This window comes from Protopterus annectens, chromosome 8.part1 (assembly GCF_019279795.1).
Source record: "Protopterus annectens isolate FY-2018-M chromosome 8.part1, PAN1.0, whole genome shotgun sequence".
NCBI lineage: Eukaryota > Metazoa > Chordata > Ceratodontiformes > Protopteridae > Protopterus > Protopterus annectens.
This window is the reverse complement of record NC_056742.1, coordinates 28,857,583-28,870,592: the sequence shown is the minus strand read 5'-3', so window position 1 is coordinate 28,870,592 and position 13,010 is coordinate 28,857,583.

The window sequence follows — 13,010 nt, the reverse complement described above, 5'->3', positions numbered from 1 at the left end:
CCGAGTTACTACAGGATATGTACCCAAGGAATGGCATACAGCAACAGTGGTCCCGCTCCACAGAGGTGGTGCCACAAAGGACCCTAGACAATACCGCCCTATAAGCCTAACTAGCCTGGTCTGCAAAGCTATGGAGCATATCATCATGGAACTCGTAGACATAGACATCGGGAACCTACAGACACTGGATCCTACACAATTCAGCTTTCTTGTGGGCAGATCTTGCCTCTTGAACCTGTTCAACTTCTTTAAACAGTTACCAAGTCCATAGACATAGGGAAGGTTGTCCACACAGCCTACCTGGACCCCGCTAAACCCTTCAACACAATACCCCACTCGGGCATTATACATAAGCTCACCAGCTTCGATATCGACACATATGTCACAAGATGGATTGCTAACTGGATCAGGGGTAGCACCCACATGGTCAGTATTGCAGGTGCCATGTCTGACTATACACCAGTTACACATGGCATCCCACAAGGCACAGTCCTGGGACCTCTCATGTTCAGTATATATTTCTCTGATGTACAGGCTAACACAGGAGGAATATGGATGACTGCAAACTGGGTGCCATAATCAATTCTCCAGCTGGCACAAGCATCCTCAAAAAGGGTCTCACAGAGATGGATGACTGGTGCCAGAGCCATGGCTTACAGCTAAATGCCATTAGATGCATAGTCATCCCCTTTGGGAATAACAACGTGCCCACACATTACCACATAGGTGGCAATCCATTATGTACGGTAGGAGTTATTAGGGATTTGGGGACACGAGTAGTTAGTACTCTCGCCTTTGACAATCACGTTGCCAAAGTGGTTAGACAGATGTTCTATATAGCCCACCTTATCCCATAAGGTTTTGCATCTAGATCAAGTGAGGCCATTGTGCCCCTATACTCATCAAGCCCATGCTCAGATACAATGCCCCATTTGGGATGTACCTTACCCAACATCTGCAGCAACTGTAATGGCCACAGAAGTACCTCACCAAGTAGATCTAGGGACTCACACAGATGCCCTGTGCAGTTCGGCTAAAGTAACTCCAGCTCTATTCAGTCGCTTACCGCCTACTCGGATGCGATCTGTGCCTGTTGTTTAAAGCCATGTCCAACCCAGAATTAATGGACATGCTCCACCTCAGGATATCCGAATCTCTTTGAGCTACACGCTCCAGGGACGTAAACCTCAGCACAGATATTAATAGGACATGCTGGAGGGACAGATTTTTATCCCAGAGGCTCCACTCACTCTGGAATGAAATCCCAGTCCCGCATAGGCAGAGCCCCCCACTGACCACCTACAGGAGACATCTTGACAGGTGGATGGGTGATCGTCTGTTTACCCCTGGGATATCTTCTGGGTCCCTGCTAGACAGAGGCACAATAGACTAAATGTAAATGGGCTATCTTGTGTGACCTGCTATTCACAGGCACAGTCTACTAATCTAACAGGGTTGCGAAAGTCAAACACACTCTGGCTAGGCTTATATATGCCCTAGGGCAGATAGCCTAGTATCAACCTCTAAACCTATGATAATGTTCGGGATGCACATTGTTTATTGATGATATTGATTGCAGGTTTTTTTCTTCTTTGCTTTCCCACTTTCTATGAACAACCTAAGTATCTGCAGAACATATTTGATTATGACAAGGTTCCACTATATTATATATGTGTCTGTTGTCATATAACTGTGTGCACAGGGTGGATTGCTGAATAGTGAGAGGTTCCTGGGTTAACACATGCAACTGCCGGATATGTGTGGCCCACTGCTGTACTCAGACATGGCCTAAGTGTGTGAGCATGCCCAGTTTGGCCTTTCAGTGTTTTGTTGCCTGACATTTCTCTCATTTATTCAAGTGTGTGAGCATACCCAGTGTGACCATTCAGTATGTTGCTGTCTGAGGTCTACTACATTTGTTGATGTGTGTGAACATGACCAATATTAACATTTATACTATATGTGTGTTGAAAATCAGGTTCTATTCTTACTGCAGGGCTCACCTTTGTGTCATAACTCAATAGGATTATGCTGTGCCTTCAGGGTTTCCATGAGATACTTTGCATAGACTTATCAATATTTCTTCATACAGGCTGACCACTGAAATACTGTCATGGTTTAGTGGTTCAGTACTATGACTATAGTGCACAGTATCGTGGGTACGAGGTCTGTCACTGCTTTATATTTTCATACTGAGCAGACCAGACTGCTTAAGGGCCAGTAGAGCAAATATGAGCATGTTGGCTTTTGTTCAGCTATGCCCAACTTAGACCAAGCTTGTCCAACATTGCTCAACGTTAACCAACATTGCTGAACGTTGCACAATATTGCTCAACATTGACCACAGTTGTGCTAGTTAGTGTGTGCAATTTTGTTTACATATACTGAATGGTGGTAAAAGCTGTTTAGCACTGCTTTATATTGCTTAACACATGGCAATCATGCCTCAGGTGGTGCTGCAGGGCTGCCTATGTTGGATGCACATACTACATTCCCTATACATGTTTGAAAACAGGTAGTGTCAAGTTAGGCATCCCTTTTACTATATGTGCGTTTCAGAGAGAGGTATCATTTCCAGGGTTCCTACTGAGCCAGTGTATGTGCTATGCGTTGCCTCTTTGCCAAGGCCAAAGCATAATGGGCACACCTCCTTCTGCCTACTGGGGCAGGCTCAAGTTGTTCCTCCTCTGAGTCACGCTCTGCCTGTGATGGCCTTGGCAATGGTGGGAGGCTGTTTGGCCCAGGCCTATGCTGGTCCTGCTGCAACTGATTTTGCAGGATCATATTATGTAGCATAGCACATACCATGACAATTTGGGTACATGTAGTTGGTGAGTACTGCAAGGCTCCACCAGATGTGTCCAGGCACCGGAACCGTGACTTGAGCAGCCCAAACACATGCTCGATTACATTTCATGCTTGTGCGTGTGCCTCATTATGGCGTTCCTGTTCATGTGTGTGTGCGTTTCTGATGGGTGTCATCAGCCACGGCTCCAGTGCATAGACAGCATCCCCCACTAGGTGACCATGAGGGATGTCCCCATTGGCAAATGTCTGGTACAGCTGTTTCAGATGCCAGATATGGAATCATGGTAGCTTCCAGGGCAGTCAGCACACAAATTCAGTATTATGCCCTGGGCATCACACACAACCTGGCAGTTGATGGAGGGGAAGCCCTTGCGGTTAAAGTAGACCCTACTCCGCTCACCGGCTGGTGCTTTGATGCATATGTGCATGCAGTCTATTGCACCCACTACCTCAGGGTATTCTGCTATTTCCTGGAAGAGAGGTATATTGCTGGCCAATACCTCATGGGAATTGGGGAAATATACATGATCACCGACATGTGCTGACATGGCATCCAGGAACTGGCGCAGTATCCTGGATGCTGATGCCTGTGATATCCCCATCATATCACCAGTTGGTCTCTGGAAGGTACCTGTTGCTAATATTCTTAGGCCAACACATACCTTGATTTCCACTGGGATGGGTTCCCCTCTGTTGGTTCTGTGTGTGAGGCGTGGCCTGCACAGCTCAACAATTTGCTGCATGAGGTCTCTGTCCACTCTATAGCGCTCCACTATCTCCAGCTCATGTAGCTCCTGATAGGTTACCCTGGGCCTGTACACTCTTCTCCGTCTCCTCACTGTGGGTTGTCTATCAGCATTCGCATTGTCACCACCCTCAGCATGTTGCATATGTCGCCTTATAACAGCAATGGCAGCCCCTAACATTTCTTTGTCTCAGTAAAGCTTTTTCAGTTTTCACTTCTATTAGCTTACTGCAGTGTTGCAGTGTCTCTGAGAGAAACATACTGGAATGTTGTTTGCAGAGTTAAGTGCTGGGCTGGGCTAGTGTGCTGACTGTGTAATTGCCTGATTCTGATTGTTTTCATCTGCTAGCACTGCTAGTACTCCCTGGTTTACTTCCTACTATTTGTTGTGCTTCCTTTTCCCTTTCTGTTTCCTCAGGGGGGCAGCACTGCGCACACAAGCGCAAACACACGCACACCAGCTCACACGCGTGCACATGCTTACATGAACTAAAACTTGCTTATTCTTGCTAAAACGCATGCACACAGGTGCAAACGCACTTACACAACTTTAAACAACCTTAAACATGCTTACTCCAGCTTAAACGCGCTCACACAGGCGCACATGCACACATGCACACAGTCTTACTCAGATATACAAGCGTGCAACCATGCGCAAACACGTTGCACGCACTTCTACAAGAAACTTTAGTGTTATCCACGGCATACACCTTCAATTTCTTGAATTTAGCTAGGGTACCTGTTGACACACCTCTTCCAGTGATGAGTAACTGACAGCAAACACATGCCACTCTGCTCCAATGAGCTTCACTTCTTTCATATATACCCGTCTCGTGATGTCACCTATCTTCTACTCTGATACTCCCCTTATCCTACTCCTACACTGCACTGACTGTGCTCATTTGCTATGTAAACTTGGGATTCACTATCCTTACCCTCATTTGCATAGGATTGCCTACTAATGTTTGGTTACATCTCTTAGACTGAGCTTTTCCCCTTAGCAACCTCTGCTCGGTAGCCATGTTGTCTTTGGCCTGCCATTCCCTTGCATTGTAAATTAAGAATTACAGTAAAATCCACATTTGTGGATTTTAATTATTGGTTTTCTGTTTTTTAGAGCGCAACGCGTTTGCGCGGTGCTGCGCTACGCTTAAACATCGGCGATCGGGATAAAAAAATTACTTTTATTTTTATTTTGCATCGGTGAACATTGCCAATGGTCATATATTTGGCCATTGGCATGCTTCCTCAACTGGATGCAACCTTTATTTGGTGCTGTCACAGCTCCGTTTTGCTATTTGCAGAACCGTACTCAGTTGTCAATGGAGTACATTTCTGCAAATAACACTACTCTTACTTGGACAGGTTCGGGTTTCCTGGATCGCAAATTTACCTAATGTGCATAGCTTTCACTGCAATTGAGGTAATTTGCATATCCAAGCCCTGTCTGTGTAAGACTCGTTTTAGGAGCTCTGTTGCATGCCCCTACCGGCTGTTCCTGGATCGCTCGGTGGACATGTTGGCTGCATGGAGTCTTACTCTACTCTTAGACTCCATGCAAGCCTTCATGTATCCAGCCCAATGACTTCCTTGCACGATGGATTTGTCATCTCCATAACTTATCATCTTACTACATAGCAGTATCACTAAGTCAAATAATGCAAGCAAGTAACAAATCAGCACCATCTTGGCTTATTCCTAAGATTTTGGTTATTCACTCTCTCTGACAATGTCCTACAACTCATGGTGGTGAAAAAACTGGATCCCAGGAAGGCTTAAAAACTGGATAGCTATCAGTTTGTCAGGTGAAAAACAAAGTCCTTTTTTCAGGTTATGGTGCTGGATATGGGACTAAAATCATATCTGGTTGACAGTAAGCCATTCTTTTTTCTTTTCTTTTTCTGCCTTTTTTTTGACTTGACAGGATGTCTAAAGTAAGCTTCTTTTGGAAGTCTGTAGTTCAGGGTAATGTGTGTAAAGTTTGAGTATTTCAAAAAAATTTAAAATTCTAAATGTTCAAATGATGCATGTTTGCAGGACCTACAACTTAGATCCAGTTATTAAGACATTAAGATTTAAAAACATCTTTGTTTTTAACTAATGAAATAGTCAGGAAAGGAACTACTACCACCCTTTACTGGCTATTAGTTAACATGGAGGAACAAACTTGTCTAAACTTTTAAAATAAGGTGGCACGACTGGTATGGTGATAATATAACATGCCTAGAAAAATTAGGCTAGTTATATGAATAACAAAATTTCCCTTTTATACTACATAATAGAGATTGCAGGGATAATGGCAGATGCCGGCTACTTGCTCTTCAGTACCTAGACTGTTGGTTACTTGAGCTAGAAATTGAATACTTTAGACTAAATAATGTAGAAAAACAATGGACTGGAATTGTTAGCCTAATTATGATTGCTGTTCTTGTTGCAAATTTGAAATCTGAATCCACAGACTTTGTCAATCTTTTTGGTATGTATGAACACAGAGTTGGGTCTTTACAAAATCGCTACTACTTTTAAAGATTTCTGAAACATTTGTTTTTATTTGCCTTGATATAGTGTTTGCTTACTGATGTTATATCCAAATGTTATGACATATATGTATTTAGCATTGTTCTTTTGAAGCATTTATTTCTTCTTTCTACCATCTCTTTGCAGTTTCACTAAAGAAGTGGTTGCAAAAAAAAAAAAAAAAAAAAAAAAAAAAAAACAAGCAATCCAAAGGCTGTGGATGGGGAGGAGGCAACCAAGTATAAGCAGAGCCAAAGAACAAAATGCTTAGCTTGGAGGATAGGACTGTACTGGATGCAGCAGCTGGATAAAAAAAGGAATGTACAGTTAATTGTGTGTAACATGAGGGATTCACCAATTCCTTTCAGAAGGAGTAGAATGTTCAAAAAGTCAGAGATAATGGGGAGAAACATTGTCCTATTACAAGAAATCAGAGATGGGGAGAGGATTCAGTGTTATGACTATTGAAAGGGAAACATTTATTCCAAGGCAGAGGAAAAGGGGAGTAGGAGCTATACTTTATAGATGGCTTCAGACATCTATAGAGAAAGTGATAAAAAGTGGGATAGGTAGACTGATAATTTGACAGGGTAGTGTAGAAAGTGCACACTGGATAGGAAACTTATATGTACCAAAAAAAGGATAAAGAAACATTCTACAAGAATGTTAAATGGGCAGAGATAAGAATAGATGGAATAGAGATAATGGGGGGATGGGCTACAATATCACCATGTAAATGGATAAATACAAGTTTGTATAAAAGAAGTGAATAAAGAAAAAGATGAGAACAGAACTAACCTAAGGAATGAAAGAGGGAGGTGTAGCTACACATATGGATTGCAAGGAAAGGTAAATACCAGTTTTGAGTTGTTTGATGGAAAAGATAAGATGGACTGCAGTTAAGGATATAAACAAAAATGAGCCAACCACAAGTGGTGATAAAGTGTACCGTGCTTGTGCATTGTGTGGATTGTACTATAAGGTTATATGGAAGTGTGTTTTGTGCAATAAAATTTGATTATATATAAAATATATATATACTCTTGCAAAATGGTACATGTATAAATATCTTGCCTAAAAAATGCATCCTATATGTGTACAAAGGTTGTGTATAAATTATTCACATCCACCACTAAAAAAAAAAATCAAACTTTCAGTAATGCATCTTTTCTTTTCCTTATATTTGTGGAGTCAGTGTGGGTTCATTATATAGTAAAACTAAAGTTTCAATCTGCTGACCACGTATAATACAGGTTGCAAGAGTAGACTGATTTTATGCATCTAAATTATTGGTGTACTAGGAAATAGTGCTCTAAACACATTGTAGACTATCATATTAATATGCCCTAAATATTAATTCACAAAAATAATTTATTTTTCAAACGTTGCATAACAATCTCTTTTCAGTACTTAAAATTATTTCTTCTGCTCAGATATTAAACATAGCTCAATATTGAATTTTATTTCAGAATTTTTCTTTATAGTTTGTAAACAGATTACCAATACCAGGCAAAACTTTATTTCCTCAGTCATGTCTCTGCTTTTAGCACTGTCAGCGTTATAGCAAAATTCTCTACTGAGCCACAAATAGAATAGCTGTGAAATTTTATAGACCATATCAGCAGAGTTTTTTTGTTTGTTTGTTTATTTTGTTTTAAAAATAAAGTTCCATATGAATTATCTATATATCTAATAATATGTCTGGTATTATGCTATTTATTCATACAATTTATTTACACCAGGGAAAAGGAGACTTTTTCTCATCCACTTAATGACTGAAAAGAAATCAATTTAAACTGATTCATGTCTGTGTACAGTACGTTGTCAAACTGAGCTTATCGAGCATCCCATAATTTCCAGCTCTTTTGTTCATTTTCTTTCTTTGTTCTTCTACAACTCACTTCTTCTCTAAGTTCATTAAGTTTCCTTACAATCGTCAGTGATGTCCTAGCTCTAGTTCAGACATCTTTTACTCACTGATTTCCATATGGATAGATAATTCTATATTTTTTATCCCTGAGCAGAAATGAACCTGTGATTCCCTATCCAGACTGACCAATTGCATTTGTCACTAATTGCTGGTTCCTTTCTCTGGATTCACTAAATACTTAATTTCCAGCTCAGGGACACTAATGTACTATACATGTCAGCAGAAAAGTTTTGTCTACTGTTTGAATCACTCTGTTCCACTTAAAAATTCATCCTTGCATAAAATTATTATAATCTCTGATTAACTATTATTTTTTTCAGAACCTCGGTTTTAATGTCAAATTGCTTCATGACTTGTTTTAATGCAGAATATTCCATTTATCTGAGGTGGATTTAATGTATTTGTTATATGCCGAAAATTGATTATTTTATTTTTGACTGACAGTTTTAAATCATTACATTTCTTTACTAGTAGATTCATTTGACCACAGCTGGAATTAAGAAATAAAGAAACACAGTGTTCCATGTTTCTGCTAAATCAGATTTACTAAAACAATTGTCAATCTTTTCATTCTTCCCATAAGACAGAACCACTCATCTTTCAACTCACCTAAAACAAACACATAAGGTCCAGTATAAGTCCAACTTCTTGTACTGAATTATGTTTTTAATTAAGAAATGTACTTCATATATCCACTATTAAAAAATCAGCATACCTGTGACTGACAAATGCTTGTCTGATTTTGATTGTTTTTAAAGACAGTAGACAAATTTAGAAATAACAGTTTGGTAAAGTACCAAGTGTATTTGCTTATTAGTCAAACAAAAGGATATGTGATACAGATAATAGATCCTGAACGTCAAATTTCTGCTCTTCGGGCACCATGACATAAATTAGGGAATACCATAAAAAATAGGATATTACCTTTATTAAATGATCAGACAAGGGTACTAGGGAAGAGGGTCTTCACCATGGTGCAATTCTACTGGGTTAGAAGGGCTAATTGAGACCTACAGATGCCCAGACATCTTTAAGCTATCCTTACTCAATGTATTATTCAAAAGGGAACTTACCACAGTGAGCAACAGTTTGTAAGAATGTTTGATTTTTCTACAGATTTAGGGCACATTTGAAAAATGATAGCATAGTGCTGTTAAGGGATCCTTGCGTGACTAGAACATCCAACTCTGCTTAGGATTGTGTGGAGAAGCTAGAGTTCCATAGTATTCTTGCAGGTAAATAACATTTTATCATCAGCAATGGCAGTAAAGAAAACTCTGTGACTGAAGTAAGCAGAAACCTATAGCTCTGCCCAACAAACTGTTTGACTGTGTAAGCTTCTCAGAGGAAAAATAAAAAGGTAAGGGTAATGACTCCAACATGGTTGACATCAACACAAAAAAGGATCAGTTAGATGGTAAAGGTGCCTAATAAAGGAGATTTTCAAAGACAGTGTCCAATGTGATAGAGAAATCAGACAAGCAAGAGCTAGAAGTGGAGAAAACAGTAGCAGATGTTCATGATGGAGAGAAACAATGAAATACTAAGAGATTAAGGAGGGCATCTACAGGAGAAACTATGTTTGAAACCAGAGAGCATGGACGAGACAAAGAGAGAAAAGGTCAGAACTCAATGCTGGGAATGAATAATCCTGGTAATGCAGGTCTGATGAAATCAGACTGAGTGACTAGAAAGGCCTAGATAATCACCAGTCAAAAGATAAAAACTGAGTGAATGGTAGTAGTTAAAAGATGGAGTTGTTATGGTTGAAATATTTAAGGGGTGATTAGAATGAATTTTAGAGGAATATTTGCAAGAATAATGTAAGAGGAACAGAGATTTTCAGTGTAGAGAGTGAAGAGGATATTATGTAAGAGATAAAGAAAAATAATGTCAAATTTTAGTTAGTTTTCAGAGTTATATTATCTATGGTATAACATGCTTTATAAGGCATCTTTTGTCTTAAAGGAACAATGTATAAATTGATAGGTTCAGAATCTAACTTAAAGAGGATGTTCTTATTTTTAAAGGACTGAATGCAAGGGTAATACCTGACTATATACTTTAGAAAAGTGGTATCCAGCAGAGATCAGATCAGCAAGTTTAAGAAGATAAAAATGAGGTAATCAAACACCAAGGCAGGGACAGAAGTTAAACGAGAAGTGAAGGATGGTAGAAATATACATGGGAAAAGGATTGTACTGGCAAATGATTAAATGACTGGAGTGGCAAAAATAAAGCAGTGGAGAAATGGAAGTGTGTTGGTGATATTAAGGAATGGAATAGGAAAATAAATTAAGAAACATGAATCACAACTTAGTACCACATACCAAAGATGCTAAATAAAAGAAATAAGCAAATTGAAAAAATGTAATTAATATATAGGAATAGCATAAGAGTAACTACAAGGTTGAGAAAGAAACCAGTCCTGTTCAACTATAATAAATATATTTGTATACACATGTATACATTTTTATTTTTATTATTTTTTTATTTTTTATTTACATGTATGGTAGTTTTATAATAACGAAACAACATATATATTTATTATTCATTAGTTGTTTGTATTTATTTGTATTTACATGCATTTTTTTCTTTTCTGGTTGAATAGTCATTATGTCATTTTCTGTATTAAATTGACAATTAGTTATATAAAAGGAAGCTTGGGTAGGGCAATTTCATTTCTGAAAAAGTCCACAAATAAAAAGTGGATGAAAGCACTAAGTTACTGTCCGATTCTAGTTATTTTATAGTTGAACAGGACTGGTTTCTTTCTCTTTTTTGTGTTTCGTGGTGGATTTAAAGGTGTTTTGGATTTAACTACAAGGTTGGCTAACTATGGAATGGGAAGTAAGCTAACAGAACAAGTCAACATGAGGTGGACTAAAACATGAGGAAGGAATACAGGAAAGCATAAAGATGAACATATATCACACAAGACTACAGATGAGGTCGACTGAAAACTACAAGCACAAAGTTGAGGAAAATAGAACATAACTGGAAATCTGAAACACTGTTGAAATGTATTTATTTGTTTATTTACTTATTTATTTACATTTGTTTACCGGGAAAATCCGACTGGACACAGGTCCTTTTTCAGCAGAGGCCTGCGGAGAAAAACTGCTCACATAGTTACAATTAAGTACAGAATTAATAATAAAAAGTTAATAAAATTGATATAAATGCAAATAAACAAGGCCAGCAAAAGCCACAATCAAAATATGAATAAACATAGTTACATGAAGGATAGCGGAAATATGTTGCATATACATTATATATACACAGAAAAATTGGTTTCATCAGTTATGGCACATATTGGAACATTAGTATAATAGTAACAGCCACAGCGATGACGAAGTTATAATCCTTACTGGACATAACAGTTATAGCAGTTGACTGAGCCAGATATAAAGCCATGTTTGGTGAGATGGAGGAAGCAGGTGTAGAGACCAGGAGGAAAATAGTCAGGGTAGATTAAGTAGTGAGACAATATACAGGGTAGGTAGTATAAATGGAAATAGATGGCGGGTAGATCAGATGCCTTATGTGATTTTGGTGAGGTCAGGTTTAAAGAAGTTAAGAAATAAACAGTACTGCTAGTGCCAGCAGATGAGATGGAAATAATATGTGCTGGGTGTCTAAGTGGCTGTGGGGGGGGGGGGGTAGAGAAAAAGGTCTCTAGTCTGGATTGGAGAAAGGGCATAACCAGTGATTTTTTTAAGTGTGTTTTTAGTATAGATTTGAAGTGGTTGTATGATTATATACAGGTTATTGAGGATGGGAGAGTGTTCCATAATTTGGATATTATGCAGGAGAAAAGTGCTTCCCCAGCTGAGTTTTTGGCCTTGCCTACTTGAAGTTGATTTTTGCTGTTGGTGCATAATAGTCTGGTAGTGGAATAAGGCTGGAGTAGATTTTGGAGGGATGGGACTTTAAGGGGCTTGTTCACTAACTTGTGAGCAAGGGAGAGTTGATTTAGGTGAAGGAGTTGAGAGAGTTCGAGCCAATCAAGTTCAGTAAGAGATATACAGTTGAGACTGCGATAGGTAGTCCCAGTGACAAACTTGAAGATTTTGTTGTAGCAAGACTCAGGTTTATTTAGATCAGTTTGTCTTAGTTTGATAAATATTGGAGAAGTGTAGAGTAGGGTGGAGATAAGGTGGGAATTGGCAACTGAGATTCTGGCTGTTTTGGTGAAGAAATGTTTATTTCTGTACAAAGCTCCTAGTTTTTTGTGAACTTTTTTTATGGTCAGAGAAATGTGAATGTTAAATTTGAGACAGTTGTTAATTTTGAACACCTAGCAGCTTGGTATATTCTGTTGGGGCGATGATGGTGCTGTCATTCACTGTAATATTAAAGTACGAGTTGGTTAGGTTAGATCTGAGAGCCGGAAGATGTGGAGTTTTGTCTTGTTTGGGTTGCGTATTAACTGAGAATTAGATAGACAGGTTTATACAGTGGTAAAGGCATCCTGTGTGATTCTTGCAGTTCAGGTAGGGATTGGGCAGAGCAGATGATGGTGGAGGCATCTGCATACAGTATGAGAGAGGCCTATTTGGTGGCAGTGTATAGATTATTGGTGAAGAATGAGAAGAGTAGGGGTCCAAGGATGGATCCTTGGGGGACACTGACTGATACAGGGAGTTGTGGAGATATGTCATTATGCCAAACAATGGATTGTAGGTGGCCAGTTAAGTATCTATGAAACCAGTCAGTAGCTGATTGCGAAAAGGATAGATTAGTGTCAACAGAAATAAGGTGTTTGTGTGAAACCATGTTGAAAGCCTTAGATAGATCAAGGAAAGTTGCATAGGAGTATAAGCCATTGTTTTTATGGTGAAGAATAGTGTTAGTGAAAGAGAGTAAGGTGGTAGTAGAGCTATGGAATGGTCTGAAGCCATGTTGTGTGCTGAAGAGGAGGTTGTTAGTCAGGAAGTAATTTAGGACTTGAGAATGTACGTATCTCTCAAGTATCTTGGAAAGTGTGGAAAAGATAGCTATGGGATG